This window comes from Salarias fasciatus, chromosome 2, assembly GCF_902148845.1.
Source record: "Salarias fasciatus chromosome 2, fSalaFa1.1, whole genome shotgun sequence".
Taxonomy (NCBI): Eukaryota; Metazoa; Chordata; class Actinopteri; order Blenniiformes; family Blenniidae; genus Salarias; species Salarias fasciatus.
In genome coordinates this window covers 139,600-153,315 of record NC_043746.1, presented here as the reverse complement: position 1 = coordinate 153,315, position 13,716 = coordinate 139,600, and the positions used below count along the sequence as shown (strand labels likewise).

The 13,716-nt window shown below is 43.0% G+C and overlaps 1 long non-coding RNA gene across 3 annotated transcripts; it reads left to right on the top strand.

The window, feature by feature from the left end:
• The first annotated feature begins 9,818 nt into the window (after positions 1 to 9,818).
• Positions 9,819 to 11,578, top strand: LOC115400699 (uncharacterized). 3 transcript variants are annotated; one of them, XR_003932819.1, is made up of 4 exons: positions 9,819 to 10,215; positions 10,441 to 10,532; positions 10,634 to 10,908; positions 11,045 to 11,578. It is a non-coding gene; the product is annotated as an uncharacterized LOC115400699 (long non-coding RNA). The 3 variants fall into 3 exon arrangements; XR_003932818.1 differs by having other exon boundaries at positions 10,441 to 10,698; positions 10,816 to 10,908; XR_003932817.1 differs by having other exon boundaries at positions 10,441 to 10,908.
• The last annotated feature ends 2,138 nt before the right edge of the window (positions 11,579 to 13,716 follow it).

Sequence of the window (13,716 nt, the reverse complement as noted above, 5' to 3'; positions counted from 1 at the left end):
TTGGCTTATGGTAGGGCTAATACAATTCTTGGTGGGGCTTTAGCCCAACCAAGCCCCACCCTGGCGCTGCCCCCCCAGCACCCCTACTTCCTGCGGTAATGGATGTTTGGCTCTGGAGGAAAAACCCAGACCCCATCGCTGTGAGGTGAACCTGCGAACCACTGCACCACTGTGACCACAGCAGAGTCCAGGAAACTCTTCCAACCCGGGCCAACCTGATCTCAACAGAGAATAATTCAAACAGTGAACAAATTACTTAGAAATCAGGGCTGTCAAGAGATTATTTTTAATTGTGATTAATCTCAGGCTTTCCAGAGTTAACTGCACTTTGAATTGCACATTTAAAATTCTGCTGTTTTGCATTCCAAGGCCATTTTCAGCCAATAACGTAAAGCACTCATCAGTCCAAACAAGCTGAATTTAAATTAATTGTTGAAATTTCAGCATCTACAACTTAGCAGCTGATTTCTTACCAGACCATTCTCATTGGGAACTGAACACAGAGGAGGAATTTCCTTTTAGGTCTTGGTTGATTCTATTTCAAAATAAAGTGCTATTTAGGCCAAATCAATAAAAATGTCTACGTTAAAGCTATAGTGCATAACTTCGGTCGCCCTCTAGCGGAATTCTGTGTTCTTACAACAATAAAGCCGGCGTTTCCATATGACGTACGCCCAGCTGTACTCTGGAAAAGAGTTTGGTGGGGTGGGGTGGGGGGGTGGGGGGGGTGGGGGGGCAGCGTGTGGTGTCGCTGCTAACGGCTAGCGGTGCTAACGCTGCCGGTGTTCGACTGTCGGAGAGTTTTCTTTTCCTCCTCTCCGTTGCACAACAATACGCTGCACAATTTAGCGCGGGCGGCGCCCGGACTGAAAAGGTCTGGCAGAAACCCTGATAGCATGTCACTTCCTCGGTCTGCCTGAGACTGTGAGCTGAGCCTGTTGCTATGAGACCTTCCCGTCCTCCCCCTCCCTTCTTGTTGTGACGGAAAATGCATAATTTCCTCCGCGCCAGCGCGGGAATGTCGCCAGTCAACACGCAAAGCAATAATTATATACTGTATATTGAACAATCCCGCGACATGTTAGAGGAGCCGATCGGCTTAATTTGCATTTTGTCATCTCCAGTAGTAGTGGCTTGGCTAAAACGGACGTTCATAGACATTTAAAAGTTACGCACTATAGCTTTAAAAATACAGTTTCCAAACTGAAGACAATAATATCAATTATGCGATTAATTGTGATGTAAAAATGTATCTTCTGAAATCCCTGCATTAATCAATCATGATTAATATGATTCACTCAGACAGCCATAATATAAATATTAACAAATCCAAGAGTCAGCCAGACCGGGGATGTAGAAACAAGGTGAAAGTTGTGAAAACAGCATTGAAAAACTCTCAAAAACAGACCAATGGCTTCATTAGCAGAGGGATTTTCCCATTTTCACATTAAAGCGCTGCTGTCACGCCGGGCAGGTACTGAACAACATCTGACAAAGTATTCAGCTTCTCACAAGCCCCACATAGAAAAACTGCAGCTGCAGCAGAGGAAACACATTTTCCAGGTGCAGCGCTCGTGTTGTCCATCATGGAGAGTCTTCATCTTCCCGCTCCTCCCCCTCTGCTGTCTCCGTCTCCACTGTAACCGCTGCCAATCCTTTCTAATGAGGACAGGGTATCCATGGCGACCGGCGGCCCCAGGTACAATCGATCGACGACGGTCCGCGCACGCTGCCGCCGCTCTGTTCATTTGCGCAGTCCGTCTTTCAAGTCAAGTCAAGGCAAGTGTATTTATAGGGCGCCGTTACCAAACAGGTGTGCGGCGGTCTGCTCGGCGGCAAACAGAAGACCCGCCGCCAGTCGAAGGCGGGATAATTAATGAAAGATCAAATGTGAGCGAGATGAGTTCAGTGCAGTCTGGCCGCTGAGGCGTCACTGAATACTAACACAGCAGGGTCTGTGTGTGTGTGTGTGTGTGTGTGTGTGTGGACAACGATCCGATAATATAACCGTTTCTATGGTGGATCGTAATGCAGACACAGGCGATTCCGCATCGATGAAGCAATAAAGTCAAATATAACTCAGTAGTGTTTCTTCACTTCCAGCGGCTCTTTCGGCGCCCTGCAGTGTGAAGGATCACATCGAACAGCCAGCTGGAGTGTTTCCAGGAAGCGTCACCCGGCCGAGCCCGCTGGATGTCCCCCGTTCCCGTCCATCACCCGGCGTGACGTGACGAGAGGCAGCGGTTTGTTCTGTTTGCTCTCCACATCTGTCTGTGAAATCTTCCTGAGAGACGCCAAGTTAAACTCCGGCCGCCCCTCTCCGCCCGCCTGATGGACCCGGAGCTCAGTTCCACGCCATCTGCACTCCGATTAGCAAACGGCTCTCCAAGCCGTCCATGTGGAGGCCCGGCGCTGCGCTTCCAGCTGCCTCTTGCTTCACGAACTGATCTGTCAGTGGGTTTGGTTTGTCTCATCGATCGGTTTCTGCTCTTTAACCGCCCTGACAGGAACGCCTCGGCCGTCTGCAGCCTCCAGTCAGAGTCCGTTCCGGCAGTTTAGAGGCAGGGTCAGAGGGAGCGGACCAGCAGGACCTGGTGGTTCCTGGAGTCGGCTCACACACACCACAGGTGCTTTAAGGTGGACTTCCAGCACCGTCATCGTCTCTCAGAAACACTCAAACCTTCAGCAGCAGCCTCTTTTCCAGTGAAACTCTGCTACATGTCGAACACTCCAGACTTCCTCTGACTGTGAGGCACCGAATGAGGCTGAAGGTCAGCCTCTTCATCAGGACACACCCACCAAACCTCATTCACTAAGCTCAGGTCTGGCGGTCTATCAGATGATGGTGGAACCTCTCCTTTAAAGGTGTAATCCAGGATGTTCTATTTGCTTTGAGTTCCGGGTGGATCATCAAATAACTGGTGGGTCTGTTTGTCAATCATTCTGACGAGCTGCTTTCGTCAAGCCGTTGTGTGCTCGCTCCCAATAAGGTTTAAGGATCGACCAATTATCGGCCTGGCCGATAATATCGGCCGATATTGGCCATTTTTCATCGGCATCGGCCTTTTTTTCCACCAATATCTGATAAAACATTTTTTTACCGTGTTTTCCGCACTATAAGGCGCAACTAAAAGCCTCAAATTTTCTCAAAGCCCAACAGTCTGTCTTATATTGCCTGTCTTATATTGCGCCTTTTTTGCAGAAAATACGGTAGTAAAGACCACCCGGCTGTCAGTCCGTTGTCTTGACTACGGTTCCCATAATGCATTGCGATGTGATCACATGAGCAAACAACTTCTTCTTGCTTGTAGCTAAGCTAGCCAGTTCAAACAGAAAAGGCAAACGGGAAGCTTCAGGTAGATTCTCCACCTCTGACCCGTCAGTCACCATCCAGTCCCCCGACCGGAGAGCACGGCGCGCGGCTGCACAGCGGTCCGACGCGAAGAGCGGCCGGATGCCGGCGGACAGCCCGCTCGCCGCGATGCCGGGAGCTGTCGGCCGTCGGAGGATTACAGTCAAGTCGGCCCCAAGCCAAGTCGAGCCCGACCAACTGGGCCCCAGGCGTCTTCTGTCACGCTCTCACGCCACACATTGAAAACTGAAAAAAAATTACTGGTAAATGTGTCTGGTGCGCCGCTGCTGTGGAACCGGGAGGAATCAAACAAGCCTGTCACTTACCTACCGGTATGTTTTTTTTTCAGTTTTCAATGTGTGGCGTGAGTGCCTGACAATAGACGCGTGAGGCCGGGTTAGTCGAGGTGACTTGACTGGTTACCGTGCCAAAAACAGACTGCCTGCCGAAAAATGACTGCCCTCGACAGGGACGCGCATCGATTAGTGAAAACATTGATTTTAACGTATTTTTTTAGTGTTACAGTAGACTACAACTTTAGTTCAGCCAGGATTCTCCATTTTTTATTTTATTCTTTCTTTATTCCTACAGTACACGGACATACAGGGGACAGAATCCAAGAAAATGAAGGACAGAGTTGTGTTATCAGCAGCGACAGATAGCTGAATATTGGCGTTTTGGGGAAGTTATGGATGAGATGTGACTGCATTATTGTAAGTGAGTGTGTGTGTGTGTGTGTGTGTGTGTGTGTGTGTGTGTGTGTGTGTGATAAATATAATTACATGTATCAGATAGTAATAATAATAATAATAATAATAATAATAATAATAATAATAATAATAAAATAATCACAAAATTACAATCTGAACAAAAACAAAAGGCCTGAGTATAATGAATGTAGATGAAGTGTTTTCCACTGAGCACATCACATCTCTCTTCACTAAGTCACTCCTCTGGGCTGTGGAACAAAGCCCCGCCCACAGCTACATTTTGACGCCAAAATGTTCATTTTTACTGCAAATGAATATCGGTTTGACTTATCGCACAGCAAAAAAAGGGCTGTATTCAGGAGTACCCAGGAAGAGGATACGGCTGGTATACAGGTCCTGTGCCAGCAAAAGGCTGCAGACAGCCACTTTCAGGAGTCTGCCTTGCTAGGTGTGACTTGGTCTTTCTTATGCTGATCAATGTCAGCAGGGGGCTGTGTGGTGGATCCTTCCTCTCTTTGTCTCATCAACAGGTCCACTTCATTTACAAAAACAAGCACCAAAAGCAGAGATAGTTTAATTCACTTGAAGATATATGCATTTTTTTTTTTTTTTTTTGGGGGGGGGGGGTTCCAAGACTTACAAGCATTTCAACATTTCAAATATCTTTAAAAATGTATACCAATATAAATGTTTTTTTTTATTTCAGTTCTACAAAATTAAAATTGCCATTGGGTCCAATTTCTCACTCTATGTTGATCACTGAGTTCAATACTTCATACACTCTCCCAAAATTAAAAGAGCAATATCACTTAATTTTATTGGACTTTGGAGTAAAATGGCTTAAACGTGGTATGTTTCAGGATCATCACACTGTCTAGAATCCATACATACTTAGTTGTATTTGAAGATGTCTCCTAAAATTTAAATTCGAACTTGTTTTATGGTTTTATGTAAGGGTTACAGCCAGTTACAGTCCTGCTGCAGCCCTGTTTGAGTTCTGTTCCAAGGAAGTATTCCAGAAAAATCTGACAATGTTTTCCTATTGTAACTTTAAATTTACATGCTCTGCACATACTAGCCCTCAGCCTTATGTTAGATATAAATATCTATATTAAAACTAAAGTGGGCTATCAGTAAATTGACTTAGCGAAGGGGAGGGGAAGGGGGGCTTGGAGATGCAGGCACTTTGTTTTGCAAATGCTCTGGAATGGGAGGTGTGGTGGGGGAGCCACACAAATTTCTCTGAAAGCCGCTAACTCTTAATGTAATGTGTGTGTGTGTGTGTGTGTGTGTGTGAGTGAAGGAAAGAAAAAAGAAGTTCACTTATTCATCATTCTATCCAAGGAATTGATGCTTACACGTTGAATTTCAGTTAATTGTTATTTGTTTTATACTGATAAAGTTATCTTTCATAAGAAATATATATTTTTGTAAGTTTGATGTGTTTAAAAGTGGAAAGTATTATTTTGTACCTTTATTGGAATTTTTGTACGGTCATGTTTTATTTAAAGGATTTATGGCCTGTGGTGAATTTAACTAAAATGAATGAATGTGGCCTGTCCTACAGGTCAGGGTTTTTTTTTTTTCCAGTGATAGAGAAGATTTGATTCAGTGACGCTTGATGCCGAGAGAGAGAGAGAGAGAGAGAGAGAGAGAGAGAGAGAGAGAGTGAGAGAGAGAGAGAGAGAGAGAGAGAGAGAGAGAGAGAGAGAGAGAGGGCATCAACGATACCAGAAGTCGACGTGAGAGGACACCAGTGCTGAATACCAGGCGGCTTTTCAGAAAATGCTGAATTGATGGATCCAAGGAACCCGAAGGCGAGCCGGAATTCAAAGGGAATTCAAAAGGAATTCAACTGAACATACCTCCCACACTGCGGTGTGGTTCCACACTGGCACCATTTCTGTAAGTGGCCTTTGAGAGCTATACGGTGATTCTTTTATTATTTAAGCAACTTTACTACATGTTCAGTATTTAACATTCTCTCATTCTTCTTTCTCAGGAAGCTGTGAGGAGGCTCCACAAGGCCCAACAGGATGCCAGCAAATGTTATGATGCACATTTAAGGTGTGATCACAAATTTGTGTTTGGGTAATATTAAATTCTGAAAGTGTTGTTTCAGCTGAGCCAGTCAGCAGTCAGCAGGCCATTCCCTCCTCCTAATCACAGGCTCCATCTGTTTTCCAGTGTGTCTTCACCCCACAATTCTAAGGTGACCACCTTTCTGGCACAGGACGTTTCATTGGCCACCCAGACGTGGAGCCTGAGGAGGTGAGTTAAATTGTCTGATGCCACTAAAACTAAACTAGGAAGGAACATAAGTTTTCCTCCTTATCTACTGAGCTGTTCTAATATATGTGACCAATTTCATTATTAATTGAACTCTTTCCTCTTTAGCCTGCTGCAAAACCTATTTTGAGACACTCCGGCTAACTTTCAGGAGCCGAGATGATCCTCCTGAGGAGAAGGGGAGGCGCAGGGTTTCTGCAGCAACTAAACAGGAGGAGTAAGTGAAGACTGCATCTGTCCATGCTTTTCTTTGACCCAATCTAATTTGCTCAGTGCTAAAATGTCCATTTTCTCTGCTCTTTGGCAGCTTTTCAAAACCAAAGGTGGCGTCGTCCGTGGCGACGAAGAGGGCGTATGGGAAGTGGCATCCATTGACCTCACGTCAGAGGAGGAGGACGCCATCTTGGATGACAAGCCTGTGTGGGTCCGGCTTCCACCTCGAAGCAAAGTTGTCAGCGCTGTGTGCTGCGCTGCAGAATAGACTGGAGGCCGATACAGAATAAGCGGCCGACCATCACCAGAGAGCTGCCTGCAGAGCAGCACAGGAGTGACCTGTTGGTGGCTCTGCGCTGTGGGACAAATTGTGCATACTTTGTATTTTTTTTTTTTTTTTGTTCACTGCAGCACAGTCAGTAAACAGTAAATTGTTTTAATATTGTTTTTTTTCCATTGTGTTTTTATGCATTGTACTGTAATGATGCACATTTGTATACAGTGGGGTTTTTTTTTTACCACAAAATAAACATTTATGCTCTGATAATGTGTCATTCTTATTTATGATATAGTGTATAAGAGTACATGAATTATAACTACATTAAATCATTTATGATGAATTAAACTATAATAAAGTTAATATATGCAAATCAAACAAATCCCCCTACATATTTGACCAATGGCGGTAGGGCCAGTGAGGGCGAAACAACCAATCAGATGTAAGAATAAGGCCCAAGGTGTGAGATGCTAATGCCCCCCTGCAAGAAACCGGGGGATTATTCTCCATGGCAACTGACCATTGTGGAGCTCAAGAGGTGTGAACATTTCACACCTTTTCAAGGCTGTATGCGAGTCCTAAAAATGGTACGTATTCAGGCATACTCAGGCTCCTGCATTACAGCTGAGATACGCCTGATTACAACTTCATATGCCTGAATACAGGAGGGGTGTTGCTGTAATCAGGGCTGAATACAGGTCTTTTCAAGCAGTGTCGGTTATTGCTTTCTATAAGTACCAATAATCGGCATCGGCCCTAAAAAAGCCATATCGGTCGGTCCTTAATAAGGTATTGCACACTCATTCAGAGTGTTTATGCAGCCGGTGAGCTTCGGTTTCAGCCAGTACTTACCGATGGCGAGTCTGACATAATGAAACTGTAACTGTTTCGGAAAACAAGCTTTATGAGCGAGGCCGATCGCAGAAACTGTAAACAGAGTCGTGTACGGCTGGAGAAGAGGAGGTCGCCCTTGTACGCTTCCGCCATTCTAGGCGTTTCCTGGGAGAAGCAGGAGAGCCGGGCGGATGGCCTGGCGCATGGGCGTTTTTCAAAAAGTGAGTAACAGACGTTTGGCTTCTGTTTTTTCGAGAAAATCCTGTATTACACCTTTAACAAAACGTTCTCCTGCATTACAACCTGGTTCTTCTGTGGAAACGGACTGAATTTGACTTTGAGGAGAGAAAAGCTTCACTCTGTTGTTTATCTCCGGGGTTCTCTCTCCTCGGCTCATCCTTTGTCTCTCTCAGTCTCCTGCCTGCTAATCTCTCTCCTCCCATCTCTCCAACTCTTGTTCTTGCTCTCTGAGCTTGAAAATGTTTTTTTTTTCCCCTTTTTTTCCCCACACTGAGGAGAAAAGCGAGCAAAGCATGATTACTGATTTTCTGCTTGGTGGCATCTTATTGGAAACCAAGCAGTTATAATTAGAGAGCTGATAATGGCTTCAAATGTTTATCTGTCCCTGGAAAACACACACACACACACACGCACGCGCACACACACACACACACACACACACACACACACACACACACTCTTAACTAATAAAGTGAAGGGCAGTGAAGTACATGTATTTGTATGATTAGCAAATCTTTTCACATCATGTTGTTGTTGTTGTGTTTTTTGTTGTTTTTTTCCATCGCCTCATTTCCACGTCCGTTTTCTCCCTCACACACTATTGTTAATTTAGGGAACTGTTTTTAGCTGGAAAGACAACTAACCCTTTTTATTGAAGGGAAAATGCATAAACTTTTTAATAATCATGTCTGTCATGATTTTTTTTCCTTCTACAAGCTTGATAACACACTGCTTAAGGAGTGATGAGAGAAAAGGAGAGAGCTCTGGGGCGATCGACGGGTGTCTCCATTACGCGCATAGTAGATGATGAACGTGAATGAAACATAGGTTTGTTTTAATATATCTGATAAACTTAGTTTATTAACACTGTGCCGACTTTCTGAATGGATGAATCTGGCTAAAATAACAGTTTACAGGATGCAGAGACTCTGATGATCCACCGCTGTCCATCTCATCCTCACACTAACAAAACAGAAAATCAAATTAAAAACAAATGTAACCACCAGCACCATTCAGTGTGACTGCTGATACATTTCATAATATTTGATGGAGAGATTGTAGTGATGATGACAATGGTGACGATAATGAAAATGATGACTATTGCAGTGATGATGTTTGCAGTACACTCTAAAAAGTGTTACATGCAGTTGTTCATTTAAACTAATAACTGCCACTTAAAATGTGATAAAGTTATTGATTTGATTGTGAAAACCATTTATTTTGTATTTAAAGACATCAATTTTGATTTATTCTGAACTAAATATACGTTCAAAGGATCGAAAACAAAGTTTTTGATTTCCTTCAAATTATTATTTTTTCTTCATGTCCTGCATGTAATATATTCGGTTTCAGTCAAACGTGACTTGCGCATGCGCATTGAAAACTGCACATTCGGGACAGCGCCATGACATCGTGCCATGTGCCCGTCGTCGACAGCTTCTGAGAAGAAACGTAAGTAAAGCAGTTGCTGAAGATTAAAGTTTTCGTGTTTTGTGTTGTTAAAATTGCAAAGAGCACAATTTAAGCTGACGAGCAAGCTACCGTTGATGGTGGCTAGCGAGCAAGCTGCTGTTAGCCGGCATGAATTTAGCTGGCAGTAGCTGATAGCTAGCTTGTTAGCTAGCATTTACCGGTAACGTTATGCCCAGTGGGCAGATAATGAAGTCAGCCTCCAGTTTTTTGTCTTAATAAGTTACTGTGCGGGAGAGCCGTTGTGAGCTGGGTAGCAGTTGTTAGCGGCGGATGCTAACCGCTAACGCTAGCCCCAGTAAGCATGGAGTTAGCTCTGTACAAAGGCTCTCATACTTGTTCCCACTCGAGGCTTTAAGTGGATATTGTCGTCTGAGGGTCCAGCGCTTCACTAGGACTGTATTTATTTTTCTTTGCGGCATTGTCACTGAGAGACAGAGAGACATGGGGACGTGCTAGCACTCGCTAACATCCAGTACAGCTCGTGGGGCTTCAACTGCCCTACAAAGCAAAAAGGAGGTAAACCTACAGAGTGTAGAATTGAGAAAAAAAGACTGTAAAGTTATCCTGTCGTCCAGCATAAGTAGGTGTAGGTAGATTATTGCATATGTCAATTTTGTTACTTTATATTTCCCTATTCTTTGTATGTATTGATTCTCATATTTAATATGAAAATTTACCCATATTTTAGTTACTGTATTATCTGCATTTCTGTATTTTCTTCGCAGAGTTGTGATATTTTATTTTGTGTTCTTTCAGAACCACAAGATCGCTCTTTTCGTTTCTGTCAGTTGGCTGTAGCCTACATCTTCGATATCCAACCTGAACAGGTAATATCTTGCATCTACACTGCACATCCTACACATAATCTTTTTGACCATTTCTCAAATCACCATGACTACTTGACTCTCGCTCATCTATACATTTTAATCGCAGCAGACGGACTACTTTATTTATTTATTTATTTACTTATTTTTAGTTCTGTTGATTGAACAAACACAGATCAGTATATCATCTGTAAGGGAATTCACTATTATTTTCTTTTGTGTTCACAGTTATTAGATGTGGAAATGCAAAGGCTGCAGCCTGTCATTTTCAGATCGAGCTGAGCTACTAAAGCATTATCGCACTGACCACCAGTTTCACGGTAGGTCTCGCCCTTACCCATGCATCCATGCAAGTTGTCCCTGTTCGTCCAAGACATGGAATGGTCTTCAGAAACACCTTACTAGGAGTCATCCTTCTCAGACATCCACACCCAAGCTCTCTTCATTCAAGTGCTACGTTTGTGACTACAATCAGCTTTCCACGGAGTATGACTTTTTTCTTCATATCAATCAACATTTGAAAAAAAACGAGATAGAGCTGGGAATTCAAAAACGTTCCTGTTCTCCACATTCCATAGTCATGCTTTTTCACTATCCCTGCAGGATGCTGATGCCGATATCAGAAGGGAGTGTGTCCTCAAACTTCTCATCATCTATCTGGGAGAATGTGTTGAAGACCTGATCAAAGAATACATGGTATGTTCAAATCTGTTCTCTCCACAATAAGATGCAACTTTTATAATCCTGGGGGAAGCTTGACTGCTCTGCCTTTGGATGTGGTGGTTAATCATGAATTGTTCACTTACACATTTTGTTCTAAATTTTACCTCAGATGTCCGAGAAAGATGAAGCCGAGCAAGAGCTGAGGAGGACCACCATGGCGGTCTTCGTATTAAGAGAGAGCTCGAGCCTTCTACAACAGCCCAAAGAAAGTAGGATCATCATCGATGGTGTGGAAGTCCTCAGTGAGTTGCCTGCTGTGGCAACAGGAGTGGTCATGCTTTTTGGACTCTGTTATGCTCTCAACATGGAATATCCACAGGGGTTCAGGTTCACCTTTGAGGCTCTTCAGAAGATCCTGATGGAGCTTGGTTCAAACAAGATGAGCTCCAAGATTCGCAAACTGAATGTTGAACTCCACACTGCACAGTAGTGTGGCATGTGTACACATGCTTGTGTGTGTTTCTGGCATCCAGTGTGTACATCTTTGCCTGTGTGTGTGCGAGCCAAAACTTTACAAGGGGTAGAACCTCGGGGGCACTTTGTTGCACCTAGCCATGGGTGCTATAGCCATTTAAGGCTAATATTGTTGGGCTTTAAGTGACTGTTTTGAATTTGTTAGTTTGTGGGTCAGCACTGCATTCAGAAAGCAGTATTTCATTTGATTTCATTTAATTACAGTTCAGATTGTATAGAGCCTGTGTATCGGCCTGTTACCACGTGTTTTTGCCCTGGTTCATTTGCTTGGTAGACAGCCCTTTTTTTTCTGACTTGCATTTCTTAAAAGTCATTAATGTCTGTGCTGAAAGAATTGCAGCAGAAGTTCATATCGTATCTTTATAAAGACTGCCCATTTAAAGGGGGAATTCTAGTTAAAACAGTCTGTTTTCTTATGCTACAGGATTTAGCATACTCCCCTGCTCTCATGGCCCTGTCCTGCTCTCTGTCCTCTCTCCTGCCTCTCATCCTCTCCATCTTTTGCTCTGTTCCCCTCTCCACTCTCCTGGATCCCTTCGTCCTATCTTCTCCTGGCCTGACCAACCTAAGAAATCAAAAATAGTCTTATGGTTTAAGTGAATGATTGGCATGAAAAATAAAAGGTATCAAGACCTGAAAATTGCATTCTGCATGGCTATACAAGTTGTAATGATTGCACATACAAATAAAAACAAGAGTAACTTTGCGTCTGGATGTGATCCCAGACATTACATGGAAATGACAATATCAAAACAGATCTCGCCCTTTAAGGGACTATCTGTGTTTCATTTAAGTTTCAGTCGTCTCCACATTTTTCCATCTTCTCATTCTCTCTTCTCCCCTCCCTACCCCCTCTCCTCTCATCCATTTGTTTCTCTTCCTTTCCATTGTTCTCCTTTCCCCTCTTCTCTCTCCATCCTCACCTCATCTCTGTGATTCATGTTGCCAAATGTTAAATGTGTTACATATGGCTTGTTGAAGATTAATAAATATATTTTGAGTAATCTGTTGACAGTGTGTGTTTTTTTAGAGGTTAAGATGGTTAATACAAATTATTTTTTAAGTCAGATAAAATGTGAGAAATATAGTTTGGTGATACATAAATTAATGAACTGGTGTGAATGTAAACATGTTAATTCAGTTGCAAGTGAATAAATTAGCTTGGTTCAATTTCAATTTTATAATTTGGTTCAGAAACTAAAATGTTAAAAAATAATTTGGATCAAGTCAAAAAAATAAGTTTGGTTCAAGGGAAGTATTATTGTTTACGTCAACATAAAATAATCAGGTCTTAAGAAGTCACTAAAATTAGTTTCTGTGAAGCTAAATATTTTAGATGTGATATCTGGACATCATTTTTTTTAGTTTAAGTGGGGTTATACTTTTTTCAGTGTAATATGGACAACTGTAGAAAATTGAAATGTGCTTTCTTTTTGTATATGTTGTAGTTATTATAAAAACATATAGTAATAGTTGTTATGTATAATAGTATTTGTAAATATAAGCTGTAATAATAGGTATGTAGTGTTTAGATTAAGAAAAAAAATCTCTACTTAACACAGCTGACTGAAACTTGTGGTGCGTTCACACCGGATGCGAATAGCGCGGCGCGATTGGCCCCTGGTCGGCTGCATGTGCATTTTGTGACCCAACAGCGGCTGCCGCTGAATTCGCGTCTCTGTTGCCGGCGGTCTGCTTAATTGCTTGATAAACCCGACGTTGTCGTCGCGAGTCCAGGCGACGTGTCTGGATTCATAATATTTTGCAGAGGCGTTCAGAGTGTGGTGAGTTTCACCGTTTACTCCAGGAGCTGCGCCGGGATGAAGGACGCTTTCAGCGGGACTTCCGTCTCTCCCGGTCCAGTTTGACGAGCTGCTGTCCCGCATCGGCGCTCGCATCCCGTACCAGGACACCAACTACAGGCGCTCTATTCCACCTGATGAGCGCCTTTCCATCTGTCTGCGGTACGTGTGCTAAACCAGGACTAAACCACATCATTAATTGCTTTGAAATACAGTTCAGACGTCAAAGTACAAATTTAACCGTTCACTACATGAAAAATCCTAATTCTGCTCTTAATACGTTCATATTTGAGCCTTTTGATGTGTCTTTTGTCAAAAATCGGATTCCTTTCAACTGAGAAATTTCCTGTGTTGTGTTTAATTTTTTTTTTTCTGAAAAATGTGCTTTTAACACAAATAGTTTATATAAAAATAAATCAAATCATATAGCTGTTGTTGGTAATTCGAGGGGAAAAATTGGAAAGGTCCAAATACCTAAATATTACTTAATTGCAGGGATGTGTTT